Source organism: Calliopsis andreniformis, chromosome 6, assembly GCF_051401765.1.
Source record: "Calliopsis andreniformis isolate RMS-2024a chromosome 6, iyCalAndr_principal, whole genome shotgun sequence".
NCBI classification, from domain to species: Eukaryota; Metazoa; Arthropoda; class Insecta; order Hymenoptera; family Andrenidae; genus Calliopsis; species Calliopsis andreniformis.
In genome coordinates this window covers 18,015,474-18,029,861 of record NC_135067.1, presented here as the reverse complement: position 1 = coordinate 18,029,861, position 14,388 = coordinate 18,015,474, and positions in this window count along the sequence as shown.

Sequence of the window (14,388 nt, the reverse complement as noted above, 5' to 3'; positions counted from 1 at the left end):
CCAGGGTTCTTAAAGGAATAAAAGTGAACGCTGATTGAACGGTTATAAATTATATATATTAGGGTTTACTCGTCATAAACGTCTCAAGAGAGAATACTACAAGTTTACTCCTCTGATCGCCAAAAATTGATTCTCAGATTCCAATACAGTTTTCCCCGCTTTATCAGTAGTTTTCTCAGGAAAATGATAAAAATCACTCGCTTCTGAAACAGTGTTACATGAGAATCCCCCCTTAACGCGTTTTCGTGCTCCCTCGCTGCTTTTGTCTCTATCTCCCCCTTCTCCTACCCCCTTTCAGCTCGCTTCTTATCCTGAGGCTCCTCCTTCACCATAACCTCTCTCTTTTCGTCGTTTCGCGAAACGCGCGCGAATGTGTACTACTCGAACGTATACGTGATCCACGGTGGATGAGTTTTATCGGTCGCGCGACGTGTGTGGCTGTGTGCGTGCTGTGCTCACGGCGGTTGATTCGCTACTGGGCTTTCTCCAAGTGTTCTCTATCTATTTTTTTCTTCTTCTTCCTTTCTTTCGTTTTTATTCTCCCGTTGTGCATTGTCGAATGCGTTTCCAGAAAACCAATGGACGATAGTGCTACTTCTACTGTACGTGATATCGGCTTTGCGGTACGATTGATCATGCTGCGGCGAAACAACCTGAATGGGAAAGTGACTGTCCGGTTGTGACCTGTGGGATAAATTAATCGCAAAGCAAGATGGTTCTTCGGTGCGCACAAAAGAGCTGTACACGCAGACAGCGGACAAGGATTATCAGTTCGCAGTAATCCTTGACGGTGCCAAGCCCTAGTAAGTGTCACGCATTTTTCATTTACGTTCTAGGTTAGCCCATTAACGCTCACGTCCGTGACGTACACGGGCACGCTGAATCGTCCAATTTCTGCAAACTCGTGACAGTCACGGGCACGGCAAACGTGTCTGCCTCATTAGAAATGTAAAAAAACGTGTTATGTGATTCATAGAATAGAAATCTATGTAATAGGAAATTTAGAAATGTTTGGGCGGTAAATTTGAAAAATGTCTGAGCGTTAAGGGGGTAAGCAGGGACGAACTTGAGTGTGTTTCACATGTGATATGTTTTTCTTTTGTGACTAGTGGGGTTGTTACGAAAGTACACTGTAATACATCGAATATTGTACAGTGCATCTTTTCTATAAAAATCGTGTCGAAGTTTGTGGTTCATGGAAAGACTTGCTATTAAGGTTCGATACGGTTGTTCCTTTTTTCTAAAGTCTTTTTTGCGCCATATTCATTGGCGATTCGTTGAATGTTGTGAGTGGACATTTTTGTGATACAATGGGAGTGAAAAAATGCACTGATTAGTGACTGTAGTGCATTTTTTGTTTTACCTTTGGTAACACAGTTTGGTTGTACTACTAATACAGAGACCTTATACAGTCGAATCTCGATTAATTGGATCTCAGTTATTCAAAGCCTCTTTTATTCAGGGTTTTATTCAGTGCAATGACAATAAGAGCACAATAGAACATCGATTGTAACTGAACTATAATTTAATAACAGTCTATTGAAAATAATAAAGTTTGTTATTGGAAAGGTGCTACAGGTTTGAAGATTAATCGAGAATCTACCTTGTATTGTTATTAAATATATGAAGTATAGACTATAAAAACGGAACATGAAGTATATTATAAATTTTGCTGAGAAGATATTTCACAAATGAAAAATACAATTTACGTTAGTGGCGGCAATAAAAAATCTATCACGTGTCGGTAGTTATAAGTTGACTCAACTTCCAAAGTACTCTTTGTACGTTTAGTTATTTATAAACGAGTTGACTGTACGTTGAAAGTAAGCCCACAATACGTGAAAGAAACTAGTTCAGATTTAGAAAATTATCTATACACTTTGTTAAACGAATCTTTTTAGTTTGACGTAACTAACTTCACGGCGATCTCCTTATCTATGAACGAGTACTGTTTATCGTTACTACAATGGACCAAAGATCGCATTAACACTCTTGGCAAGCGCGATTTCAAAGCGTGTGGATTTACAGTGCAAGTATTTTAACTTGATTCAATGTTGGAAATCTTCCATCCTCGAATTTAGTTAGAAGCGCAAAAATTTGACATGTTTACACGTGGCATTACATTAATCATTACATTAGTCAATTTTTTTCATTTTTTAAGAGATCAAAAAAGTGCTCTAGCATCTTTAATTCCTATTCAATAGATTAAAATTGTTGTATAGACTCCACTGTGTCCTGAGTCTCATTGCTAAGTCCATTAAATCCTGTTCTTGTTTAAAAAATCACAAAATTTGTCAAGGGTTGTTTCTCTCAATCGATAAATAAGTTCTATAATTTGCAGATAACATAGCGCATCGTTTTGAATTTTAAATCTCGTGTTTCCGGACGAGGGTGTAATAAGAATTCATAGTTTTTCTATCTCCTCTCGCTTCGACGCTTTAATCGTTCGTTAACCATACAAACTAAACGAAATTCTGTCGAGTCACTTGTTAGAAGGAATTTCACAGTTCGGATATGCATTTATATCGCAGACGGAGTTGTAGGAATTAGTCGTTAATTGGCCGCTGCTCGAGTATCGCGATCGTTAAGAGGAGCGGCCGCGATATTAGTCGCGTTTACGATTCGTGTCTCTATATGTATCTGCATGGTTACTGCATGCATTATATCAGCGATGCGATGCGTCTGGTATCATTAATTTTTAATCCGCAACACCGATGATCTCAGTCTACCGCCTCGGTGCCTTTTGGGACTGCTATTATGCAGGATGGATTGTTTCAGTTCATGAGCGTTCTATAATCCACTCAAGATACAAATAATATTTTAGTGATCGTAAAACATTTGATAGGCTCGTAAGTAATAGATTGTGAGTTGAAGTTAGGAATAAATGTCTGGAAAGTGTCGATAAGGGTTGAAAAGAATAAGGTAGTTACTATAAGTATTTCGTTTAGTGATTTTTTCATGGCTGATTAACTGTTTATAAACTCTGCTTCGATTAGAAAGTCTACTATTTTTATAATTCCAATTGATCGCCGACTAGATATTCTGAACATCATCTGAGAGCTAAACCAATTCCATTATTCCCGAATTCTGTACTTTTCTTATATCCTACACTCTTCTCTGTTTAATACCCCTTATATCAAAGTAAATGAAACGAAAGACCTAACCCAAATATTCCACTCGTGCCAGTATCGGCCTCATTCACTATACATGTGTATTTCTGTTCTAAAAGCGAATGAAAATTCAAAGTTGATTCATACAATCGCCGATAAGATTACCAACGATGCACACGTGCATCGGTTGCGTTCTTTGCGTAACGTTCGGCGGTAACCAGCCGCCGATCGTCGAATATTCATTATTTTCGCGCGTTGATACGAGTCGAAATTCTACGTCGCGTTACGTCTCGCCTTTCTTCATTCTCTTTCCCCCCATCTCGTCGATATCTCGATAAATGACTCATCGACCTACCGTTCGCACGTTTCTGCATTCATTATTTTGCAAAGATTCGCGCGACGAGCCGCAGTTTATCTTTGGAGGCTTGGCGACAACTCGGGACGCTTAATTATGTTGCATCATTTTCACGAATCGTTCGCCTTATCATAGGGAGACTATCGAATTTCGATACCAGGTCGTCGTATTACATTCATGCTTACATGGTTCGGAATACACCTATTAAAATATGTTATAATTCTTTAAGCGCTTAGTATGTTGACTGAGGAAGACGAGGTAATTCATTACATATTCGTTACAATAAATTTATTTGCAGAGAAAAATTCATGCTTATTAGAGGGGAGAAATATTAGCAAATAATTAATAAATAAACTCGAGGGATTTTTATAACGAAGGAAGTATTATGTTTAACTTGCTGTTGAAAACCCTGTGATTATATTTTGCTAGATTTCAAAGATTTATTTCTAGGACACCTCGTGTAATCTAATCGCGGTTAGACGCTACGGCCAGTGACATTCTGTTGCCGGATTTTAGGATGGTAACGTGACGTTACCGCAGGATAAGATATAAACATGAGACGAACGTGACAATTTAATTTCAAGGAAACAATATTTCAAGCTTAAACTCCTTACGATATCGTGTAGAATATTTTAAAGTTGTAGTAGAAAATCTTCCACGCTAAATAATTATATTTGTCCACAAATAGGTCCAGTTACCACTTATCAATCTATGTTATCTACTGCAACACTTTCATTCGGAGAAAATTTGTTTCAACGCGCACGTGTTTGCATTAAAATATGATAATCATTAATAGTGCCAGATACCACGATATCTTTTGTTTCTCGTGATCGTCTCTCGTTGAAACACTTTCGTTCCATTTCTGACCATTCACATACACAAATCATCGAGCCATCTATTGTAACGAGTAAAAGAATATTTAATTATCCCTAAAATAGCTTCATCTATCGTCGGCTCGTTATCTCGATCGAATAACAACGAAACCTCGGATTCTTATTTCTTCAAATAAAATTCAGCAAGATGATTCAATATTCTGCTGCGAGAGGTCTAATCAGACATCTTTTCTACGAACTCCGTCGATGTTGCTCCCGCTCGTGGGATCTCTCGTTACAATCGCGGAACAAAACAACGAGCGTTGCGCGTCTATCGTTCACGGTTAAAAACCGAAAGCCGTCGTCTCGATGCAGCCTGATAAGCCGAGAGAAGAAGCTCGGTGTATTCTCGTAGCGCGGGTCACGATAAGGGGCCCGCGGCTGCTTAATGATTTTTGAAGCCGCAACACATTTATATTTATTGCGTTATCACCGTTCCACTGTTCCGACAGCATCTAGAGCATCTGCCAATCCGAATGGTACATTTTGCGCGCATAGTATTCCTTCGATATAAACTCGTCGCTGATTCGTTGGATCCTGAAACATATTTTGAATCGCGTTGAAGATAGTCTCCTTTTTCGTCAAATGAACGAGACGTGCTACTTTTTGTAACGCGTGTCGAGTTGACCTTAGGAAGGTGTCCGTCGTAAACTTGTCAGTGACTTTATATCGAGAAAAAAAAGTATATAAATGAAGTTTGCGCGTAGAGAATAGTTTTTTTACGTGCCTCGATGCTGGCTGCGAAATTCTCCCGATTTTTTCTTCAAGTCGAATCGATAATAATGGTGACAAGGGAGAGAGGACACGCCACAGTTCACGAAGGTTTACGGGTACACGAGAGCGAATCCTTATCAGTCTCGACGTTATCGGTGGCTACTGGTGCATACACAAAATACCATGTTATTCCTTCCGGCCAGTAGATCCTAAATATCTATAATCAATTATTCAATTAGTCGGAATAATTATCTTGGTGCTTACGTAACAGGCGAGATTAATAATTAATAAGATCAAAGATCGTCGCTGGGTAGATTGTACTCGTGTTTGCACCGCGTGCGTTATTGACGAACGCGAAAGGAGAACCGTCAGGAAATTGTGCAGAGATGCATTTTTTAATTGCAACGTTTTCTTTGATTTCTTTTTTTTATTGAATAACCAGGGTAGCTTCTGTCGCTTTTGAAGTTAAAATAAAGTTGCTTGTATTTATTAAAATGAAATAAGTTTATTTACTTTTTCATTGAACTGCCTTTCTTTATTGAAAAGATACATAATGGATAAACTCTGTATTATAAAATGTTTGACTATATGATAATTAGTTTGTTCATGGTAGACCTACTCCCAAGCAATTTAACAATAAAATGTTTTTGTATTGCAAAAAATTAGTAACCTTGCGATAAAACGGATAAACAGTATCAACACTCGCGAAAACATCAATGACCTTACTAGTGTCTGAAGAAGAGGAGTCACGAAGACAATTCATTTCACTCGACATTCAAATTGGTATAGCTGAAATATAAATGTCATTCAAAAAGGTACACCTTAAAATCCTCATTAATATCTATTCAATTCTATCCTTCTCCTCTCATATCTTAATCCAGAAGTCACAATTTTTTAAAGAAGAAACATAAAATCAATTTGAAAGCTGCAGTAATTAAATTCTTCAACAGACAGGAATGCTTTTAATAGAGAACATTAATTTTTCCTCGTATATACTAAATTATCTTCCTTTCAATAGAACGGCCTGACATTTGTTAATCATTTCTTTACAGTTTTCCAATACATAAATTAACAATCTTAAAACGCTTATTATTCCTGAAAAATTCATACATTCAAGAATCAAAGTTACACACCACCTGAAATAGAATTGCCACCGCGTAAAATACTACGCTGCTGAATTTATTTGCGGTTCCATTAAAGTATCCCGACAGTAGCACGGAACAGCAATAACGAACACGATGGCGTTAAGGAGCTCTTTACCATATTCGTATTAATAGCGTTCTATCGCGTGTAACGCGAAGGCTCGCGAAGTGGTCGCTCCCATATACGCGCGCATTCATTTCGCTTCGGCTTGGTTAATTCGGTGCCAGGATCTCTGTCTTTGTCGTCGACCGTCGTCGATGGAACCGCGCGATACGTTATCATCGCGTTTCTTGCGGGAGCGTCGTGTTAATGACTTTTCTTCTTGCAGAGTTGTCGTTGCGTACTTCCAAGCAATATCGATAAGCAACCCCAACCTTATGTCATATTCCTTTTATCGCGGGCCCGTTCCGTTCTTTCGTCCCCTTGCTCGATGCTGACCCGGTCGCCTCTGATGCTTTAACTCGTCGACCTCTGGCTACGTCGTAATAAATATGGAACCCCCGTAAAGCCTACCCTACGTTTAAGCTCTAAACAATCGTGCCTGACTTGCACGCGCTTCCGAGCACACACCATGGTGGATATGGTCTCGCTTCTTGGCATCTTGCTTGGGGAGATGTAGGAGAATTGGTGGTATTTGTTGTTGGTAGAATTTTTTGGATTAGGGCACCTGAGAGTATGTGCCTATCCGCGAGGTTTTTCTTTATGATAGTTGCTGTTCTACAGCACTGTTTCTGAGATTGACTTGTAAGCACAGATTCCTAGGTGAATATATACCTACCCCCAGGTGAACATGCACCTATCCCCAGGAGGATATGTACCTACCCTCAGGTGAACATGTACATACGTACTCACCCCCAGGTGACCGTGTAATTAGCTGTACAATTAACCGATAAGATTATAGGATTTTCTCACATGATTAGTAAAAAGTACTTGATCAATGTGTACTCACTATGTTTTAATTAGATACTTGTCAGATTTCTGATTAAAAAATATATAAGTATTATTGATAGTAGTGTGTAAGTATTATTGATGTTATCTTCACCATCTATCATTTGATGTTTGTGATAATTCTATGAAACTTGTATCAATTGTCTGACCATAGAATTGAATTAGTACCTCTTTGGTGTACTAGGAACGTGTTACGGAACGATAAACGTGGTTCTTTGATGATGAAGACTAAGGAGAACGACGATAATAGAAACATAGAGAAAACGTAGATTTCAGGTTTTATCCCTCCTTTGATACATACATATATATTATTTTGTGTTCAGAATAGCTCCCAAAATCGATAGCTAAATCTCTTCATTTGAAAGCCACCCTATACGTTGATCATTTCTATTCCACCTCTCCTGGTTTCACGAGCCAGCAGTGGGTCGCGCTCTCGCAGTCTGGAAAACACTGTGATGTGCCCATTGATACCCAATCATAATTCACTGACTGGCATCGATAGCATCGGCGCTGTATTATTCCCATCGCTCTCCGAAATAGACGGAACATTGGATCCCATTGTTTAGCCCGCAAGACCACAACGTTATTAGCAGCGCGTTGGAGAAGGCTCGAGTACGATCGCGGGACGATAGTATTGGCGATTATTTGAATTTCAATGGCACGTATCTTTCCGATCGACGGTTTCGACTTATACTGCGACTGGTCTGTCCAGTGCAGAAAACGCGCCGCTGGGTGCACACGCGAGATGGAATCTGATTGTCTACGCGCGGCATTTCACGTGCGCGGCTGTCTCGCGGAAAATGTGACGTCACGTCGTACCAGGCGGTTTGCACGGGTCCCTGGTGTCAGTCAATCTGTTTGCAGTAGGGGGTGTTTCGCTGCGAGTGAAGGTGGACCTACACTCGTGACCACAGCTGTCTCTGCATTCTGCTTGGAATGGTAGGGCAAAGGTCGAACCTCACTATTGATATGCTCGAGGTTCCCTCACGTTCAAATCACACTCTTTTCAATCAAATCACAGGGAAATGATATTCGAGCGAACCGAGAGTGGAGAGTAAGTGAACCATGAGCGTATCGATAGTGTGGCTCGATCTTAAATGTCCCAGTGTGTACATGAACGCTCAAGATGTCAAATGTATTGGTAATTGAATAATCTAAAGATGTGTGTCCCGATACTTGAATTATGATAACTCAGTAGCTGAATATATACTACATGTTTTGTGATACTGCTCCTTTTTGTTTTTAATCACATTGGAATTTTAACTTACAATTAAATAAAATTAGCGTTAGTGTTCAGGTAGTGGGAGATCGTCGGCTACTGGGACATTTATGTGATCACGTTATCGAGAAACTTAATCAGTTGACACTATAGGTATTTGTACTTTGGTTGTATCTTGATTTTTATTTTCCTTGGAAAAGAGATTAGAGTTTAGGAGAGGGGAATAGGAATTTGGAGAAGGGAAAAGGAACTAGAGGAGGGGAGGTAGGAATTTGGAAGGGTTGAGGGGCCAGGAGAAGTAATTCAAGTATAGAAGAGAGGTAACAGGGGCTTTAGTAGAGGGGATGGAAATCAAGAGGAGGAAGCTAAAGGCTAAAGGAGGAAATTGAAAGCTAGGGGAGGAAATTGAAGACTAGAGGAGGAAACTGATAGCTAGGGGAAGGGATTTGAAGCTAAGAGAGGAGGTTCAAATCCACGGGAGGGGATTAAAATCTAAGAAAGAGGATTAGAGTTTAGGGAAGGGGACTGAAATCTAATCTTCATATTTAAAAACTACAAAAAAGCAAACACGGTTTAGTAACTAAATAAGAAAAAATAATGCAACAACTATCACAATAAAAATTCATACTACACAACTATCAGAACATCACGTAACACAATCTCTAGTACCTAAATTTAGAATATATCCTTATTCCAAAAGAATCTTCTTCCCATTTCTCAATATTCGATCACACCTTGCATCAAACATTAACACGTGCAAACATTAAACATTAAACATTAACTGTGCTCCAACCACAAAGAAGCTAGCTCTCGGAATCGTACGTCTCAGACATTCGGTGCTGGTGTGAATAATTTCGGGCAGCATGCATATCCCATGGTAGCTCGAATCGCTCGATCGATGAACCCTCGACGTGTTCGATTCGCTGCGAAATTTGAATCGAGCTTATTCGCTGGCGGTCGACAGAACGGGCCCGATTGTGAATAGAAACGTCGATGACATCGAAATTCATTCTTCAAATGCGATCACTGGCACATATACCCTGAATAGTAAATAGATTCGCGAGTGCACCTATTCAGATTCGCGAATAGCTGGACAGTCGTAATTAGATTAATGCTGGCGAATGAACGCTCGAGAAAGCGAAATAATCGTTATCGAGTCGGCGTATTTTTACCTGAATAAGCTCTGGATATTGATCTCGGCGAAATAGGGGACGGCTGAAGTTTAGCTGAATCTATTTAAATATCTTTGTCGCGATGGTAACGCGAGAGATGCCCGTGGAAGATGTTAACAGAGAGATTATGGTGATATTTGTGGGTATAAGGCGAAACTACATAAGCCACATTTTTAAGAAATCGAGTTTACAACTGAAGTGAAATCTATGGAATAGAATTTACGTTTTTACAGCTAGCAAATTGAACTAAAGGACGTTTTTCTTTAAAAAAACGAGATGCATAATATAAAATGTAGATTCAAATCTTTGAACTTTTGAGTACTTTAGAAACAAAGGTATGTAACTTATGTCGTTTTGCCTTATAACTGCAAGTATTGTTTGTTCAAAGTAGTAATAAGTGAGTTTTAATTCGGTATTTGTGTTTCTACAATTGGGGAATATTACTAGAAGATAATTGAGTGTCGCTGATCAGTCGAGCAAAATTTTGCACGTTGCAACATGGAGACCATTTTCAGCAGTTCTTGAATTAATGCATGTAAATGCAGGATATTTTAAATAAATGTATTATAAGAACTCGTATTCTATGACCTTACCCATGCTCATAAATACGGAACGAGCAAAAACGGTGGTCTACACCGATAATCGAGTAATCGAAACTTTACGAGCAGGTCGGCGATCGAATTTTCAGGTTCAAAATCTTGTTTCCTTGAATCGATTACGTTTACCGGCTCCTTTGGAGCTGGGCAATGAAAAGAAATTTCATTTCCTAACGAAGTTGTCGATCTCCGAGCAACACCCAACGCTTTTTCTTAATCATCTTTCGAGATGAATATTAATTTCAAGGATAAACAAATCGAGCTCGATAACCTATAAGTCGTGATATTGAAATCTACTTTTTGCAGAGATAGTTATTCAATTTTCTTGGATTATTAATTATTAATTACGTTTTTAGTTCAACATGAATTTTTTTAAGCCGATTTTTCTTCGAGTATAAAACCTCAAGTAATAAAGGTATCTTTTTCATGAACTTTCTAGCAAAAAATCATCCTCGATTCAGCTGTGACACGATTTACGGAACACCCTGTACATCCTAATTGACTTACAAAGCTGATCATTGATTCCGACCGCGTTTATACATAATGTACGACGAACGTTATGTATATCGTTCAGTGTTACGTTATCCAGTGACAAACGTATATTTTCGTGTATCGTTGAAATTCATTACATCTAAATGAAAACATGATGTCTTCTTGACTCGTAGATTCCGTGTTCTTTAAAGTGGTTCGAAACGGTTCGCGCGTACGCGATGCCTGAGCAAACGCATATTTTCTAAAGCCATTTCAACCCAGACACCTTGCTGACTCACCGCTGTCTAGGCTCGAGACAATTCAAATACCTTGCTTGAATATTTCATAAGTTATATTCTCCAAATTTATACTATTTTACTGTTATTATTTGCATATGAAATATCTCTGTATTTGCATTCTTTGAATGATATGGATATTGCTAATGAGGGAAACGATATGATAAGGCTTCTTCCATGGCTAGACGCTTTTTAGTTGCGCTGCCGGCTCGACACTTGTCCTCTTCGTCGAACCTTGAAAGAAGCGCACAATCAGTTTCGATTTGTGTACCAGTCTCAAGGTTTCACAGTTCATTCTAGTATTTGAATTGTAGGGCTCATTACAAAAATCACTCTTATCAATTTTTCTGCTTTTTAGAAAAGCAAGTATGTCTATGGATAGATTACCTAAATTTTCAAAAATCAAAAAATAGGGTGTCAGAATCATAATCTAATTGTTGCTAATTTTCACCTTATTTTGTCATAGACTCAGAATCGTGTCTTAAATTGTCTGCCACCTGTTGTCGATTACTCCATCGTTCATAAATGTGGAAACGCAGCTTAAGTATCTATGTCTTTCTACTGGCATAGATTGATTCATATATGCACACGTGCACTATGCATTTGTTGATAGCCCAGGCACGCACGTATCGATGAAATATTAAAGGGTAATGTCACGCTGTTACGGGTCCGGAAATTTATTAATACCTAGTGTAAAAGGTTATAAACGTCACTTAATGCACGTTATACATTGTTTCCTTCTTTTTTTGCCGCTGATATTTTTACGCTCGACATTAAATCGAAATCCGTAGAATGCGCGCGAAGAGAAAGTGGGTCATTTAAATATTTTTCAATCTTATTTAAATTTCGCGCCTGTCCTCTACCAATTCTTTCTTATCGTTTCGCCAATTCTGTGGGTACTTAGAATTGTACTCTCTCGTTAATAAATCAGACGTCAGCCTACAATTTTTCCTTTTCAATTCTGCTAACTTTTCACCTCATTTCTTCGAAATTTTTTTATTGTAACCTTTTATGAAAGGTAATAATTTTTTTATCTGACAAATACGATACGAACATAGTTTTCCCTTAAAAAATATATATATTTTTTAAAAATAAAATTAATCCTAAGATTTCATCATACTTAACGCCAGACGAAAGTTTCCCAGCAGGAATCTCGCATTCGTTCGAAACCTGACATCAGAGTCGTGAAATCTTGCGCATTCGATTCAGTTACGGGAACGGAGACTGCATTTTTTAAACGAAACCATGCATTCCAGCGATACTATTATCTTTGGAACACGCCGGAAGTCGCGCCGCATTCGTGTAGGCACAAGTTGTTCGAGAGTACGCTCGTAGTCGGCACTGTGCTCCGCCAAAATGTGTCATATTCGCTATAAGAGGCTAAATTTAACGTGGTCACGCGATCAATATACTTTGCACTTTAAGAAAATTACCCCTCGTTGGAAATAAGTACAAGTAGTTCCTCAATTATTCACACTAATCAACGAGTATTGTATTTCAACGCTATAACGCTTTGACGACTATCATCGAACATTAATATTTAAGAGACTATTGCTTACTTTCATTATCTTTGTCATCTGGACCAAGAGCAAGTACTGAAGTAGAAAAATGAAACACAATATATGCTACAGAATTATAAACTTCTTCATATGAATTTTCCATGTAAATAGAATTCTGAAATATTTTTTTATACAGACAGAGTACAAGTCTTTTCAATTACACATAGATAAACGTATACCTATGCGTGATAGCTTCTTTTTTAATTTCAAAGAAGAGCTTAATCTTCATTTCAAGTGAACATCTCAGCATCGTTCTTTCGTAACAGAAACAAGGTAGAGAAACGTTGAAGTATTAAATCGAGTGATTGTGTCCCCACAATTTCGGACTCTGGGGGCTTCGCCGTGCGTCGAACATTCGGTTGAACGACGTTCAAACAATCACGGGTCTACATCAATTAGTTGAGGATCGAGGTGTAACCGTTTACGTAACGCGATAAACGATTTCGATCTGATTTATCGCCAGGCTCGAGTGCTCAGGGACCCACGGCTACCCGAGGCCTCACGAGATCGTTGCATTTTTCTCGACCGAAAAATAGCGTTGGCGCCTTTATCGAAGTCCCGGGGAACGGGCAGAGAGAAAAATTTCTTGGCTGCTCGTAAGTAACCAAGACGCGGCGTATACCATTACGAAGCTCGCGTGTGCGCCGCAGGAAACGACGTGATTCGAATGGATTGCTTCCCGTTGAATCTTAATTTTGCAAACAATAATAAAGATATGGTTGCTTTGTATTGTTCGTTCGCCGGGATCAACCTTCGCTTTTCGTTTCGCGTCGTTACTCGACTGCGAGCTGACGACAGCGTGGGATGGAATAATTTTAAGGGATTGTTGTATTTAAGAAATGAAGAAAATAGATTGTGCTCTATTTGAGAAAGCGTGATTTAGTTGATACAATATTCAGCTGTTAAATTAGCAAATCGTGAGGGTGAGATATCTTTTGGTCGACTTTTAGTATATTATTTGTTACTTTATTTTAGGTTTGACTGCACTTCTTTCTTAATGATCTCGCCAATGAAGCCTGACAGTTTATGAATTGCGCGGAGATAAGAGCAGTCCTGTGTGCAAATGTTATTTAGACTTGGAAACGTGGAGTAATGAAAATGTTTCTTTGCAGTTTTACGTCCAAATTATCGCGGATCGTAACTCGAGACAAATTACACAATATTTCAAGTACAAATCTTTACACAGCTATGTTATGTGTAATACGGGGGAATATTGCATGTAAAGGGAACCACTTAATTCTGTTTTTTACCTCAGTTTATACCTATTTTGCTTACATTGAAATATTCATTTTTATTTCTTTAATTAGTCTGACAATTCGTAAACGACAAATATTCTTTCTTTCTAATTTATTGGAATAATGCTATTAGTAAATGTATTCAGTAATGTAAAAGAAATTTATTGTACGTGGTACGTTCAAACTATAAGAATTAACATAATAATGTGAGAATACTATATTTCATACGATTACGTAGTGCTGCTTTGCATGTCTTCGCTTACTAGACGCTTAAGACGATCAATGCAGAACAGATCATGTCTGTCGAGTCACATTGTAGTCGTATGACGAATCGTGGTGCGTAAATAGTACACTTCTGTATCATAAGTGATCAAGGGCTTGTGAAATTTGTATGTCTGATGCGTTATGTCAGCTTCGCAGTAACGCTTTAAGTTTAGTGATTGAAATCGCCACTGCGATGCCATTTTCCAAGTACGGTATTGATTTCATTAACTAGGTTACCTTTTGTTTGACTTAATATTACACCTGAAACTTTTCTACAATCCTGAGAATCAATTTTCGCGAAATAAAATTACAATAATTGTAATACAGGATTTCGAATTTTCGAATTTTTGAATATTTGAAATTTCAAATTTGAAATATTTAAATATTCAAGTATTTTAAATTTTCAAATGATTTATTTGAATTTTCACATTTGA